Source organism: Panthera uncia, chromosome B4 (genome assembly GCF_023721935.1).
Source record: "Panthera uncia isolate 11264 chromosome B4, Puncia_PCG_1.0, whole genome shotgun sequence".
Lineage (NCBI taxonomy): Eukaryota > Metazoa > Chordata > Mammalia > Carnivora > Felidae > Panthera > Panthera uncia.
In genome coordinates this window covers 46,831,150-46,847,909 of record NC_064809.1, presented here as the reverse complement: position 1 = coordinate 46,847,909, position 16,760 = coordinate 46,831,150, and positions in this window count along the sequence as shown.

Sequence of the window (16,760 nt, the reverse complement as noted above, 5' to 3'; positions counted from 1 at the left end):
CAGGAAATAAGAAAGGAGGGGGAATAATATAAAAACAGTCTTACCTTTCCACCTAAGCAAACTAAAATGCACAGTCTCCCTACTCCTGTTTAAAACAACACAATAAAGGGGCACCTGGGTTGCTCAATTGGTTAAGCCATAAAGCATTAGACTCTTGGTTTCAGCTCAGGTCATGACTTCATGGTTTGCATTGGGCTCTGTGCTGACAGTGTCGAGCCTGCTTGGGATTCTTTGTCTCCCTCTCTTTCCGCCTCTCCCTGCTCTCTCTCTATCTCTCTTTCAAAATAAATAAACATTTAAAAAAAGAAAAAGGAGAAAAATATCATTTAGTAAATAATGTTTTCCTATACTGAAAATTTATTTTATCTACTACATTATTAGTATGTAATAAAAGAGTTTAGCAGGTTGTCAGATACAAGATCAATACAAAAACCTTTTCATTTCTATCCATAAACAATTACAGATTTAAAAAATACAACTTAAGGGCACCTGGGTGGCTCAGTTGGTTGGGCATCCAACTTTGGCTCAGGTCATGATCTCGAGGTCCGTGAGTTCGAGCCCACGTCAGGCTCTGTGCTGACAGCTTGGAACCTGGAGCCTGCTTTGGATTCTGTGTCTTCCTCTCTCTCTGCCCCTCCCCTGCTTGCACTTTGTGTGTGTGTGCGCGTCTCTCTCTCTCAAAAATAAATAAACATTAAAAAAGTACAACTTATAATTTACTTATAATAACAAACATGTATAAAAATATAGGAGTTATGAATAATTCTTATAAATAATGTACACTATTCTTATGTATGTAATCGTAAAACTTCGTTTAGATACATCAATAAAGATGTCAAGTAAAGGGACAGACTTACCATGTTCCTGAATAAGAAGTCTCATTATTGTAAGGATTTCAAAAATCCCCATGTTGATCATGTTCATAGTTTTTAAACTTTACACTATCCCCTAAAGACACTATGGAAGAAATTAACTTTTTTTTTTTTAACAAGTAAGGAGGATTATATTGTCTTTCTAGCTGCTTCATCTAAATCCTAAAATAGTTTGCACTTCACTCAAGTGTAATAATGAGAAGGGGAAAATAGAAGAATACAAGTTCTATATTGGTTTAGAGGCAATATTAAAGTCTGATTAGGGGCGCCTGGGTGGCGCAGTCGGTTAAGCGTCCGACTTCAGCCAGGTCACGATCTCGCGGTCCGTGAGTTCGAGCCCTGCGTCAGGCTCTGGGCTGATGGCTCGGAGCCTGAAGCCTGTTTCCGATTCTGTGTCTCCCTCTCTCTCTGCCCCTCCCCTGTTCATGCTCTGTCTCTCTCTGTCCCAAAAATAAAAAAATAAAAAAAAATAAAAAAGTTGAAAAAAAAGAAAAAAATATTAAAGTCTGATTATAATAATATTTAAAAATCGGAGATAACTTTCAGAAGATTATGGTCATCAGGAAATTAATACCGAAAACTATAATAAACCACCAGATAAGGCTTTGCACTTTTCACATTACTGCCAAATCCACCTTTTCTTTTAATTCATCAAGATCCTCTTAAAAATCTATTTATTTAATAAATATTTATTGAATTTTGACTATATTGTTTTAGGAGATGGAGATACAGAAATGAGTAAGTGTGTTCCTTGAATTCATAGAAATTAAATTCTAATGGGGGGACTTAATTAACTAACAAGACAGTATTAAATGATAACTTTTATAAAGAAAAGAAAGCAAGGTAATGTAATAGAGAATGAATAGGGGAAAGAGATGTTTTTTAAACTAAGCAATCAAAAGAAATGCCTCTAGGAGGTGCCATTTGAGCAGAAATCTGATAACAGTAAGGACACCATCCTACGGAGAGTTGGAGAGTTGTAGGCAAGGGAACAGCTAATGCAAATAAATACCCTTCAGTGGGTGGAACTTTCTCACCAAGGCAGAGAGTGATAAGAGGTGAGATCTGCAATGTGGCAAGATGATTATCCCGTAGAGTAGTGGTTCTCAAAGTCTGGTGCATTTGGATAAGGGCCCACCAGACACTTTAAGGGGTCAGCAAAGGCAAAACCGTTTTCATAATAATACCAAGATGTCATTTCCCTTTCCTCTTTTCTCTTTTGTTGACATTAGTGTTAATAGCTCAAAAGCAAGGGTAGGTAAGACTACTGTAACCTCAGCACAGATCAAGGCACCAAACTATACTAATAGTTATTATAGATATGCTGTTTGTTTGTTGTCTGCCTAATATATGGAAATTTATTTATTATTTTTTTAATGTTTATTTTTTTGAGAGAGAGAGAGAGAGATTGCGAGCGGGGGAGGGGCAGAGAGAGACAGAGACACAGAATTCAAAGCAGGTTCCAGGCTCTGAGCTGACAGCAGGGCTTGAACTCAGAAACTGTGAAATCATGACCTGAGCCAAAGTTGGGTGTTTAATCGACTGAGCCACGAGTGGCCCTCACATAAGGAAATTTATTAAGTGAACACTTAGCAGCAAAGGAGGCAAAACTGGTGGATGAAGTCCAACTCTGTCCTCCACTCAGACCTCCGTATTTTCATCCTTTTTTTTTTTTTTTTTTTTTTCTTTTGGTCTTTCCTGAGCTTCTATCCTAAGCCCTCAACCCTCTCCATCCTTCACCATGCTTTTCAAATGTTCCAATTTGGGAATTTCTTTCTCTTCATCTGAGTACACCATTTCAGAAAACTTTCAACTTGGACCAGGGGAATTTGAAATGTGTATCTCAAATTAGTTTATAATTACACTCAAGTTTCCATCAGCCGCACCACACATATCCTGAGTGACAGTTATATAGCAATAAGTAACACCAAGAAAATTGACACCAGAAACTTGATCTGACTTCCTCCATTTTCTCATGATAAAATCCCAACCTCTTGTGTCATTGTTGTCACTCCTGCTAATTCCATGCTTATGTTTCAATCTACCCTTAAAGCTTTCTAAATTTTTGCCAAGGATTCTTACTAACTTTCACATTCACATCTTCAGAATGATTGTGTTTTCTTTCCAGACATATCTGCAGTTTTGTACTTTGTTTCGTTGTCTCAACTTCTGTTTCTCTGGCGAACACCTTAAACACTCTTGCTTTTTATTTCACAGGAATGTTGTGGGTGCCAGCTGTAAATGGGCTTGGCTTCTTTCTTACTGTTTATTTTACACCCTTAGTTATCAGGGTCATTCAGTCACTATCTAGATCTCTGAGAGTTTAAAAGTCTAATAAGGATGTTTGTTTGAGATCTGAGCGAAAAGAATCTTGGCTCTGAAATTAAAAAAACAAACAAACAAAACTTTGAAGTCAAAACTGATCTTTTATTCCGGTAGCAAAACTATAAAAGTTCTCTGAAATTTTTTTGTATTTGGTTTTGTTTTTTTTGGGGAGGGTTGTTTTTTGTTTTTGTTTTTGGTTTTGGTTTTTAGAGAGAGTTCACTTAAGCAGGGGAGAGGGGCTGAGAGAGAAGAGAGAATCATAAGTAGGATCCAAGCTCAGCATGGGTCCCAACATGGGGCTTGATTCCACGACCCTGCGATCATGACCTGAGCCGAAATCAAGAGTCGGACACTCAACTGACTGAGCCACCCAGGCGCCCCACTTCTTTCCAGTTTTAAAAGAAAAATGATATGTGGGGTGCCTGGGTGGCTCAGTCGGTTAAGCGTCTGACTTCGGCTCAGGTCATGATCTCATGGTCTGTGGGTTCAAGCCCCGCGTTGGGCTCTGCGCTGACAGCTTGGAGCCTGGAGCCTGCTTCAGATTCTGTGTCTCCCTCTCTTTGCCCCTCCCCTGCTCACGTTCTGCCTCTCTCTCGCTCTCAAAAATAAATAAACATTAACAACAAAAAAAAAGAAAAATGATATGTGTGCAACATGGTTCCATTTAACAAATTTGATATGTTGTGTCACTGGGAAACTAATTTTTACATTCTTGAAGGATTAAGAAGACACTTTTCCCCCTTGATCTTCTGTTATCACTTTAAATCCAATCCTATTTCCTCAGACACTTGGTCATCCTTCAAATAATTTTGCCAAATCTTAAACATTTGGCAAATTAATTTTTCCTCATATATAACATGAAAAGAAATATCTACCACTCTACATTTCATAACTTCTGTTTCGTTCTTTCACACATATCCTTTGGGTCCACTTTAAATATACTGCAGACAATAAGGAAGTATATCTAAATAGATGTAGTTTAAACTTTTGTTCCTCCGGTAGATTTCCATAAATTTGTTTTAGGGATAATTTCTAAATCATGTTCAGCTCTACCGTAGTGTCTTGGATACAACTGGAATTTCTTCCCACTGCCATTCTTTTCTAATATAGTAAAGTTGGCATATGCTTAACATTTTCAGTTAATTGCATTTAAGTACAATTAAAAAAAATTTTTTTTTTATTTTTAGAGAGAGAGAAGGTGCATGAGCAGGGGAGAGGGACAGAGGGGGAGAGAGGGAGACAGAGAGGGAGATGGAGTGGGGAGAGAGAGAGGGAGACAGAGAAAATCTTAACAGACTCTATGCTCACTGCAGAGCCTGACATCGGGCTCAATCCCACAATCCTGGGATCATGACCCGAGCAGAAATCAAGAGTCAGACGCTCAACTGACTGAGCCCTGTAGGCAGCCCAGTTAAATACGGTTTTAACTGAAGTTAGAGGAGAAATACCTACTGCGCACAAAAGCAGCATAAAGGTAGGAGCAATCAATTCTGCCACTTGGAGAAGGCATAGAGGAACAACAATAACAGCTATTGAGTACTGAGCGTGTGACAAGAACTTCCTAATACCATTTTAATTAACCCACACGTCTCCACACTGGAATCTGCAAAGTTCACAGCAACAGTAGCTGAATTTTTACTTATTATTGCTCCTGTGAGTGTTTCTAAAAGTTGCTGGTCATGTCTTGCATATTGTCCAATAAGCCTGCTTGTGCTGGGTGCTGCTACAGACCCATGGTGCGTGAGGGTTCTGCCCTCTAGCAGGTGCAATTTGCTAGTACACAGAAGTCCCTCTCTGGGTGCTTCCACAGCTCCAGCAGGCCCTGACACAACCATGCAGGATCCTTAAGGTGCCAGAGCAGGGTGCCAATCTTCGACCAAGTGGGGAATAGCATCCCTCCCCTTTCGGTGATGGAGTCTATTTGAGGGCCACTAGGCAATGATATCCGTGACTTAATATTCTACTAAGCGCTTTGCCATACTGTTTCACTTTTTCATTCCAGGCCTTTTTCTCCCCTGAAATAAAACATGCATTCTGGGCCAGACCAGAAACGGATTTGAGTAATATGGCAACTAAGCTCTACATTTCAAAGCTTGGCAGTGTCCCTGGGAAGGAATTCCCTTCAACATGGCTCTTCAACACCAGGTAAGTGGATATTGTTTGGGCAAACCCCATCAATCATCTGGCCTACCTATCCACGTCCAAACTCCAACAAGGGTCGCAGCTTGGGCTTATTTGCTAGAAGAGAAATTAAATTTATTTTAGGAATGAGAAAAACAAAGATCAGCAAATGTGGGTAATCTGCCCAAGTTCAGATGCATAGCACATAACCAAAACAAGATTCAAAATCCAGCTGCAAGTTTTGTGGTTTTTTGTTTAACAAAATCAAGCTACTTCCTGGAACTCAGAGAAGCTCTTCTTTACCTCAGATATACCATTCTGTTCTTTCAATGCTTTTCCTGCCTTTCCAACTACCTGCTAAGGAGGCACCAATAAATGAAACTGGCAGTCTCTGTTCATTAGGAGTTTACACTTCAGGGATTTGAGCAGTCTCTTCTTTCCTTCTTTCCCAAGCTATTATTTTAACCTATATAACAATGAGGAAGTAATCCCTCAGCCACCCGAGGGGAGAAAAAACAAGTAATATTTGACTTCTCTATAGAAAAATACAGTTCCTTTTTCAGGATTAAAACATCAGCCCCATTAACCCCTCTTTGGAAGCCTAGGTAATGGACCGTGCCTTTTTTTCTTTGGTTGTGTTTGAGGTAAGAGAAGACAAATCAAGCTGTTTGCAGACACAGAGGACTTTATTATAGCTGAGATACACTACTGCTGTCTCCAACACTTACCTCCCTTAGTATACAAACACAGCCCCCAGGACAGAGATGCAAATCCAGGGGTCATGAGGAAATTTAACAGATTTCTAACTACCCTGGCAGGAATATAACAACCTATTCCAGTCCTTCCTGAGCACAGAGGAATACGGTACAAAATGGGCTTGGGGAGGCGGAAGAGGAAGACATTACTCAAGGATTAAACAGAGTTTCTCTTAGAATGGGGAAGGGGGAAGACTCCATGGAAGGAGAGACAAACTGGTCAGCCTGAAGCATCCCAGGCACGGGTGCTAGATTTGGATATGCAGCCCTAGTCTACAGTAGTGATTCAGGTTATCAGTAGGGTCACCCTACCATGTGATCTAGATGAGATTATTTTGAATCTCATACTTGTCGAAAGTCCAAAATTCCTCCCGAATATTTCATGAAATCCTGAAGTCTTGAGCTGTGATCATCTTTGACTTCAGACTCCTGCACCTGCAGATCATCTAACCATCCTGTTTCTGTTCTTACCCCATCACTCTGGCCGCAGAGCCAAGCACCTTTCCGTAATTCCCACAAACTGGGCAAGCTGTCTATGGCACAGACTTGACTGAAGGTTCGGGAAGAGTTTAACCAGTTGCATCGGTTGTATTCTAGTAGAATACAGTTATCACAAAAGCAGACATTTGTTCAGTCATGCAATAGCTCCAGTGCTGAAAACAGCTGAGAGAACCCTCAGTGAATATTGGTTGTATGGATAGAATAAGGCATCCTTTCCTCAAAGAAAATACAAGCAACCTCTATTTTATACACCTTTGTTATTCTTTTTAAGTGTTTATTTGAGAGAGGGAGAGAGAGAGAAAGAGAGAGAGAGACAGAGGGAGAGAGAATGAGTGGGGGAGGGGCAAAGAGGAAGACAGAGGATCCAAAGCAGGCTCCGCGCTGTCAGTGGAGAGCCCAAAGCAGGGCTCAAACTCACCAACCGTGAGATCATGACCTCAGCTTAACTGACTTGAGCCACCCAGGCTCCCCTGTACATCTTTGTTCTGAAAAGTCTTCAGCCCCATCACACTAGGCTTTCTCACTAGCCATTTCTTTCTATGTTGCTTCCAGCCTCTTGCCATCTTCTGGTTCCTCTTTCCCTCTTTTCTTTCCATGGTTCCTCCTCACTCTCCACCTCCTGGATTGGCCCTGGGAACTTCAAATTTCCCTCATTATATTATGCAAAGCAATTTATATTTCTCTATGCTTAACTCAGAAGGTTTGTATATCCAAAACTATCCGAGTACTCAACAAAACCTCCTAGCCTTTTAGTTACTGGAATCCTCCTGCATTCCGTTATCCCTTGTGAATAGGACCAGGAAGTATTTGCTGTGCAGGAAAAAAAAATTGGAGAAGGCAGGAATCATTAAAAATTATATACTTACACCTTAAATTTTTAATTTTATGTCAAAGCATATTCATTTTCATTTATTCACCACTTGGGTAATGTTAGGCCAAGGAATTTTCTTTGAGCAGAGTCCCCTGCATGGAGCTCTGAATCAGCTTTCTTAAGTAAACCAAACCCCTAGAGTATTTTCTACTATTTTTGGTGTTTGCCGTCTGAAGACAATTGACAAAGTGTCTAAGGGAAGACTATTTTTATATTTTTTATGTTATTCCTCAGTGTTTTATAGCAGTCTTGCCACAGCAATTTTTTTTAGTTTCAGTTTATCTGAGGAGTCCATTTAGTCATCAGTTAAAAGAAAGACTTCACTGTAGCCATTTTTCCTCAATAAATCCAGGTCAGAATTTCTAACTTTGTGCTTAGTAAAAAAAAGACGAAAAAAATTCACGTTTTAGTTCCCTTAGTTGGTAAAATTCTTTTTGAAAAACTCATTTTTCCATCTCCATGAGAGAGAAAACAAGGCAGAGAAAGCCTCAGGCTGCTGTGGGGCACAGAGATGCAGGGCTCCTCCAGGCTCGAAAGGGAGAAGGGGAGCTTATTAGGAAGTGTGCAAGGAGACCCAAAGTATTGCTAGAAATAAAAGAGTGGCCCATGCAAGCAGCTTGTTCACTCACCCCTTCACATGTGGACTAATTTGCCTTCCTCCTCTGAGAGGTTTTGTTGAGGAGTGTGTCTTTAAATTGGCCATCTCAGGTGTTTTATTATTTGCTTTTGACCCTTGAAACTCTCCCAGCAAACCTGCCTCCCTTTAGTTATGATCTACATGCTATTATTAGTTTTCGGATCCAGGAAGGGCAATTATCTTGGGTCTTCACATTTGGAAGTCCTTTCCTGGTTACATGCCATAATCAGAGGATTCCCAGAACTGCATGTACCTTCTGGCTTCATATCTGAATTAAAAGCACCAGGCAGTTATCTACCTCATCCACACCCCTGGCCTGGCTTAATTTCACGTTTACCATTTCCAGACCAAATTAAATGAAAGCAGAAAGTCTACGCTTTCTGCTACCGCAGGAAGTAGCAGTCGCAACAAATTAACAGTTAGAAAACCACCGTTGAGTCCAAGCTTGGCTACCAAATGTGCAACATATAAAATCGTTACCTGTAGCAAGGGTTAATCACCCTTGTGGTGGCCCTGTGCCTCTCTGCAGCCGGGTGTTCCATTCTTCCTGACATCCACTAGGCCTCCAGGGAACACCCACTCCTGACCTCTTTGAGTCACGCACCACCACCTACCCCACCCCACAAAATAATCAAAGCTGACTTCTGTGAAGTCAGAGTATCGCCCCTCCAGGAGACACCAAGATTGAACTTGCCCTGTTCCACATCAGCCATCCCACCAACATGAGCCTTTGGTGTTTTATCTTCTCCAGCATTTTTTTCAATCCCCATACTGATATGCCATGATCAACAAATGCCTCAATATCTTCGATGTCTTCATGGGCTCTTCGCTACCATCTCCTGGCTATCCTGGGACTAGGTGGGGTGATATCTTAGGGATGGGGTACACACAGGTGCAAAGTCCTTAGTAATATCTTGTATTTTACGCTATAACGTAGGTTAAAACAAATATTCATTTTATTATTCTGTTTCTTATTTTTTTTAAGTTTATTTATTTATTTAGATAGACAGAGCAATTGGGGGAGGGGCAGAGAGAAAGGGAGAGAGAGAATTCCAAGCAGGCTCCACACTGTGAGCGTGTAGCCCGATGCAGGGCTTGATCTCACGAACTATGAGATCATGGCCTGAGCCCAAACTAGGAGTCAGACGCTCAACCAACTGAGCCATCCAGGTGTCCCAATTTTATCATTCTTTTAATTTGTATATATTCATTACAGATATGCCTTTACATGCACTACTTCATAATTTAACTTTAAAAAAAAAAAACGACCCCTGTTTCTTTGAGGCAGACACCATCCAGCCATGGTACCCTTCATCCCTCTTTGTCAGCCACTGTCAAGTGCTGAAGTCCTGGTTGTTCTCCCTCATTTATTGTTCCATGAATAGATCCTCCCATAACCCTACCCTCTTCTGGTTACCACTCTTATTTCTTCCCTCTGCCTCTGGTAAGGGAAGCATAACTATTGGTTGTTTTCAATAACTGAGTAGATTTCTAGAACCAGCATAACCTTTGGGTTCCAGTCTCCTATGAAATGATGAAAATCATGACTACTGAACCATTCAGTTTTTTCTAATCCCTTCTATTGAGGTTTGGTTCATTGAGTACCCAAAATGCATTTCTTATTTTACCCGGGATGAACAGTGGAACTAGCTAGGCTAACTCAAGGGAACCAGAGTGTTACCCCAGGCAATCCCTGTCCTGTCCAAGGAGGTCTGAAGACATTCTTCTCATAATCACTCACAGGATCTCTCTCAAGCCATGTCCGGAGGAAGTCCATGCTCCCTATAGGCCTGTGCAATAGGGATTAACTCCCAGTGCTAAGGTATCATCAGCTCGACTAGAGGACCACTCCATTTACCTAAAGTTACCTACACTTCAGATTTTATAAAAAAAAATTTTGGGGGGGGAAGCTCACCACTACTTTGAATTTGTCAGCAATTCACATATTATATTTGGTGACTTTTAAACTGTAAATAGTGTTACTTCTGGTGAAAAGTTACAGAAGTGCTAGTTAACACTTACTTTTCAAAACTTGAATTTTTTTTCCCCAGCTTTATTGAGGTATAGTTAACAAATAAGAAGTATATGTATTTAAAGTTTACAACGTGTTGTTTTGATATATCATTGTCAAGTCATCACCACAATCAAGCTAGTTAACATATCCATCACCACATGTAATAATCATTTTCTTTCTTTGTGTGTGGGCGTGTGTGTGTGTGTGTGTGTGTGTGTGTGTGTGTATGTATGGTGAGAACACTTAAAAGATTTATCTTCTTAGCACACTTCAAGTATACAATACTATATTGTTAACTGTAGTTACATTGCTATACATTAGATCTTCAAGACTTGTTCATGTTGGATAACTGGGACTTTGTGTTTCCCGACCAAGAGCTCCTCATTTCCCCCTTCCCTTGGTCCCTGGAAAACACCATCCTACTCTCTGCTTCTATGAGTTTGACTATTTTAGATTACACATATAAGTGAGTTCATGTATTTGTCTTTCCGTGTCTGGCTTATTTCACTCAGCATGACATCCTCTAAGTTCATCTGTACTATTGCAAATGGCAGGATTTCCTTCTTTCCTATGTCTGAATAATATTCCATTGTGTGTGTATATATACATACACATTTATACATTTATTTATATATAAATGTATAATGTAATAATATATGTATATGTGTGTATACATACATATATGTGTGTATATATATGTATATATATGTGTGTGTGTATATATGTGTATATACATATATATATGTATATACACATATATATACTCACGTGTGTGTGTGTGTGTGTGTGTGTGTGTGTGTGTGTGTGTTATCACATTTTCTTTATCCATTCATGCATCGATGGACATTTAGGTCATTTCCATATCTTAGCTATTATGACTAATGCTGCAAAGAACATGGTAGTGCAACTATCCCTTTGAGATGCTGATTTCATTTCCTTTGGATATATACCCAGAGCTGGGATTGCTGGATCATCAAGTATTTCTACTTTTAATTTTTTGAGGAAGCTCTATACCAATTCTCATGACTGTACCAATTTCCATTCCCATCAACAGTTTACAAGCATTCCCTTTTTCTCCACATTCTTCCCAACACTTGTTACCTTTTGACTTTTTGGTGGTAGCCATTTATAAAGATGTGAAGTGGAATCTCAATGTGATTTTGATTTGCATCTCCCTGATTAGTAATGTTGGGAACCTTATAACTGTTAGCCATTTTTTTAAACAAATTTATTTATTTTGAGAGAGAGAAAGCATGAGTGGGGGAGGGGCAGAGAGAGAGGGAGAGAGTGAATTCCCATCAGGTTCTACACTGTCAGTGCAAAGCCCAAGGTGGGGCTCAAACCCTCAAACCGTGAGATCATGACCTGAGTCAAAGTCAGACACTTAACCGACTGAGCCACCCAGGTGCCCCTGGTAGCCATTTTTATGCCTTTTTTAAAGCACTCTATATTCAGATTGTTTGCCTACACTTTTTAGATGTGATTTAATATTTTTAATCCATTTATCCTGTCATAGAGAAAAACTGCCAACTGTAGACAAGGAGATACGGAGTCAGGGCTGAATAATGAATACAGTAAATTCCCTTCATTGGGCTAGCACTTCTGGGGGAGATTGAGGACCAAGCCTTTGGCCCCCTCTGCTTTGCAGAGTCCACTGAGAGCATCTTGTTTCAGTTTACTCAAAGGCAGCCTTCTGTGGATGAATGGCAGCCTGATCTCTTTCTAATCTGGCTTTTAATTTTATTTTATTATTTTATATTTATTGCTATTGAGTTTTAGGAGTTCTTTATGTATTTTGGATAGCAACCTCTTATCAGACAATATGGTTTGCAAGCATTTTCTCCCATTCTATAAGTTGCCTCTTCCCTCTCTTGTTTCCTTACCCATGCAAAAGCATTTTAGTTTGATACAATCCCACTTATGTATTTTTGCTTTTGTTGCCTGTGCTTCTGGTGTCACATCCAAACAATCATTATCTAGACCAATTCAAAGATTTTTTTCCCCTATGTTTTCTTCTAGTAGGTTTACAATTTCAGGTCTTACATTTAAGTCTTTAATCCACTTTGAGTTTATTTTTGGAGATGATGTGAGGTAAGGTTCCAATTTCATTCTTTATGGGTAGGAATCCAGTTTCCCAACACCACTTACTGAAGACACATCCTTTCCCCATTGTATGTTCTTGGCACCCTCGTCAATGATCAATTGATGGCAGTTGCATGAATTTATTTCTCGGTTGTCTATTGGGTTCCGTTGGTCTATAAAGATAGTTTTATGCCAGTACTACACTGTTTTGATGACTATAGCTTTGTAATATATTTTTAATTCAGGAAGTATGATGTCTCCAACTCTGTTCTTTCTCAAGATTGCTTTAGCTATTTACTCTTATGTTGTTTCATATGAATTTTAGGATTGCTTTTCTATTTCTTTAAAGAATGCCATTGAGATTTTGATAGGGATTACATTGAATCTGTAGATAATTTGGGTAGTATGGACATTTTCACAATATTAATTCTTTCAATTCATGAACATGGGATGTCTTTCCATTTATGTGTGTCTCTGTAATTTCCTTCATCAATGTTTTATAATTTCAGTGTACAAATTGTTCACCTCTTTGTTTATGTTTACTCCTAAGTATTTCATTATTTTAGTTGCTATTATGAATGGGGTTGTTTCTTAATTTTCTTTTCAGATAGTTTCTTATTTGTGTATAAAAATGCAACTTATTTTTGTATGTTGATTTTGTGTTCTGCAACTTTACTGAGTTAATTTCTTGGTTCTGATGTTTGGTTTGTTTGTTTGTTTTTTTTAGTCTTTAGGGTTTTCTAGAAATATGATCAGGTCATCTACAAACAAAGATCATTTTACTTCCTCCTTTCTGATTTGGATGTTGTGCATTAATAGTGTATATATATTGATCTTTATCCCCTGGTTCCTGACACAGAGCTCCAAAATACTTTGAATTTCCTGGGTGATAAGAGTGGCTTTTGTTCTAATGAAACAATTCTTTGTGGGCTCCTGAACAGCTTCAGGATGGGGGCTGATACCAAACAGACCAAGCAAAACCATGATTAGAAGCTTGGAACTTTTTTTCCCAATCCCCATCCTCTGGGAAGGGGAGAGGGACTGGAAATTGAGTTAATGAACTTGAAACCTCCATAAAAATCCCCAAAGTATAGGGTTAGGAGAGTGTCTGTGTTGGTAAACACATCTACATGTGAATTAGGTGGTGCAACCCAACTCCATGGGGACAGAAGCTCTTGCACTGAGGACACTTTCAGACCTCTCCTATGTATCCCTTCATCTGGCTGTTCATCTGTATCCTTTGTCATATTCTTTATTATATAATAAATCAGTAAATGTAAGTGTTTCCCTGGGTACTGTGAGTCATTCTAGCGAATTATCAAACCGAAGGAAAGGGTTATGAGAACCCCAATTTATAGCTAGTTGGCCAGGATTACAGGTGACAACATGGGACTTATGACTGGTATATGAAGTTGGGGCAGCAGTCTTGTGGGGTTGAGCTTTTAACCTGTGGAATCTGATGCTCTCTCCAGATAGACAGTGCCAGAATTGAATTAAATTATAGGGCACCTATCTGATATTAGAGAATTGCTTGATGTATGGAAAACTCACAGATCTGGTGTCAGATGAAGTGAAGTATGGGAGTACTGTGCAAGTAAAGGAGAAATACAAGGGAGTTTTTCCTTTTACAGATGCCTTTTCTTTCCTTTTCTTGCCTAATGGCTCTTTGTAGGACTTCCATTGCTATTCTGAAAAAAAGTGGCAAGAGTGGGCATTCTTGCCTTGTATCTTCAAGGGAAAGCTTTCAGGTTTTCCCTATTGAATATGTTAGCTGTGGGATTTTCATAGATGGCCTTTATTGTGTTTAGGTAGGCTTCCCTTTCCCTGTTTTATTGAGAATTTTAGTCATGAATCGGTGTACTTTGTCAAATGCTTTTCCTACATCTATTGAGATGATCATATTTTTTTTCCTTTCACTTGGTAATGTGGTATATCACATTGATTTGAATATATTGAACTATCCTTGCATCTCAGAGATAAATTCCATTTGATCATGGGGTATGATCCTTTTATGATATTGAACTCAGTTTGCTTATTTTATTGAGGATTTTTCACCTATGTTCATCAGGAATATTGGCCAATAATTTTCTTTTTTGATCTCTTTATCTGGTTTTGGTATTAGGATGATGCTAAACTCATAAAATGAGTTTGGAAGTGTTCCCTCATTTTCTGTTTTTTGAAGGAGTTTAAAAAGGATTGGTATTAATTCTTCTTTGAATACTTGGTGGAATTTACCCATGAAGATACCTGGTCCTGGGCTTCTTTGTTGGGGTTTTCAATTGCTGATTCAATCTCTTTATTTGTTATTTCTTTCAGGCTTTTAATTTTTTTCTTCATTCAGTTTTGGAAAGTTGTATGTTTCTATAAATGTATGCAATTCTTCTAGGTTACCCAATTTGTTCATGTATAATTGTGTATAATTGTCCCTTATGATCTTTGTTATTTCTGAGATATCCTTTGTAATGCCCACTCTTTCACTTCTTATTTTATTTATATGGGTCTTTTCTCTTGTTTCCTTAGCTAAGAGAGTTTGTCAATTTTATCTTTTCAAAAAACCAATTATTGGGGCGCCTGGGTGGCTCAGTCGGTTAAGCGGCCGACTTCGGCTCAGGTCATGATCTCGCGGTCCGTGAGTTCGAGCCCCGCATCGGGCTCTGTGCTCACAGCTCAGAGCCTGGAGCCTGTTTCAGATTCTGTGTCTCCCTCTCTCTGACCCTCCTCCGTTCATGCTCTGTCTCTCTGTCTCAAAAATAAATAAACGTTAAAAAAAAATTTTTTTTTTTAAAAAACAATTATTAGTTTTATTGATTTTTTTAACTTCCTATTTGACTTATTTCTCCTCTAATCTTTAATACTTTGTTCTGTCTGCAAAATTTGGTTTAGTTTGTTCTTCTCTTCTAGTTTCTTGATGTATAGAATGAGACTGTTGATTTGAGATCTTTTTTAATGTAGATATTCATTGCTACAAATTTCCCCTTTAACAATGCTTCTGCCCCATCCCTAAAGTTTTGGTATAGGTTTCATTTTTGTTTGTTTGTTTCAAAATACTTTTTAAGTTCTTTTATCATTTCCACTTTTACCCAAGAGTTATTTAAAAATGTGTTGTTTCATTTTCACATATTCATTAATTTTCTGTTATTTATTTATTTATTTATTTATTTATGAATGCATGTATGTATGCATTTATTTTGCTGTTATTGATGTCTAGTTTTATTCTGCTGTGGTCAGAAAAAATTCTTGGAATAGTTTTAATCTTCTTAAAATTGTTAAGACTTATTTTGTGATGTAACATGTGATATATCCTGGAAAATGAACCTTGTGCACTTTAGAAGCATATGGATTTTTCTGCTATTGGATGCAAAGTTCTGTATATGTCTGCTAAATCCACTTGTTCTGTAGTATTGTTCAAATCAGCTGCTTTTTAAATTGATTTTTTTTGTCTGGACATTTTATCCATTATTGTAAGTGGAGTGTTGAAGTCCCCAACTGTTTCTGTATTGTTGTCAATTTGGCAGTTGTTGTCAATTTCTTCCTTCAGATGTATTGGTATTTGCTTTATATATGTAAGTGCTCTCATGTTGGTGCATATATATTTATAATTGTTATATTTTCCTGTTGAATTGATCCTTGTATGTTATATGATGTCCTTCTGTGTATATTTTGTTTGATGTAAGCATAGCCCCCTTCTTTCTCTTGGTTACCATTTGCATGGGATATCTTTTCCCATTTCTTCACGTTCAGCCTGTGTCTTTAAATCTAAAGCAAATCTCTTGTACATAGTGTGTTAATAGGTGTTTTGGGTTTTGTTTTGTTTTTTTATCTGTTTAGCCAGCCACTCTATGCTTTTGATTGGTGAGTTTAGTGCATTTACACTTAAAGTAATTACTGATATGAGAGGATTTGCTATTGCCATTTTGTTCTTTGTTTTCTGTTGCTTTGCTCCTGTTTTGTACCTCTCTTCCTCTCTTTTTTTCTTCTTTGCTAGTTGATGCTTTTTTTGGTAGTGATTTGCTTTTATTTTTCCCTCTCTTTCTTGATTTATTTTAATTTTATTTGGATACAAAAACTTTATACTTTTATTCTCCTCTCCCTACATTTTGTGTTCTTATAGTCAGAGTGCTTCTTTTTATATCATGTACTCATTAAAAACAGGTAATTCTGGGGGCGCCTGGGCGGTTCAGTTGGTTAAGCGTCTAACTTCGGCTCAGGTCATGATCTTGCGATCTGTGGGTTTGTCACCCGCGTAGGACTCTGTGCTGACAGCTCAGAGCCTGGAGCCTGCTTCAGATTATGCGTCTCCCTCTTTTTCTGTCCCTCCCCTCCCATGCTCTGTCTCTCTCTCTCTCAAAAATAAGCAAACATTTAAAAAAAAAATTTTAAAGCAGGTAATTCTGTCAGCTGAGGTCAGTGTTGGTGAAGACCGTAAGCACCCTTGGCACCAAAACTGCAGGTGTATGTGGCAGCGGCAGGATCTGCCGCAGTCCTTGATGGCAGGGGCTGCTAGCCTCCTCCCGCTCTCCTTCTACCCCACAGGGGAAGTCTTGGCCGACAAGATCCCTCTTGGTCTGGGCTCCAGGCACTG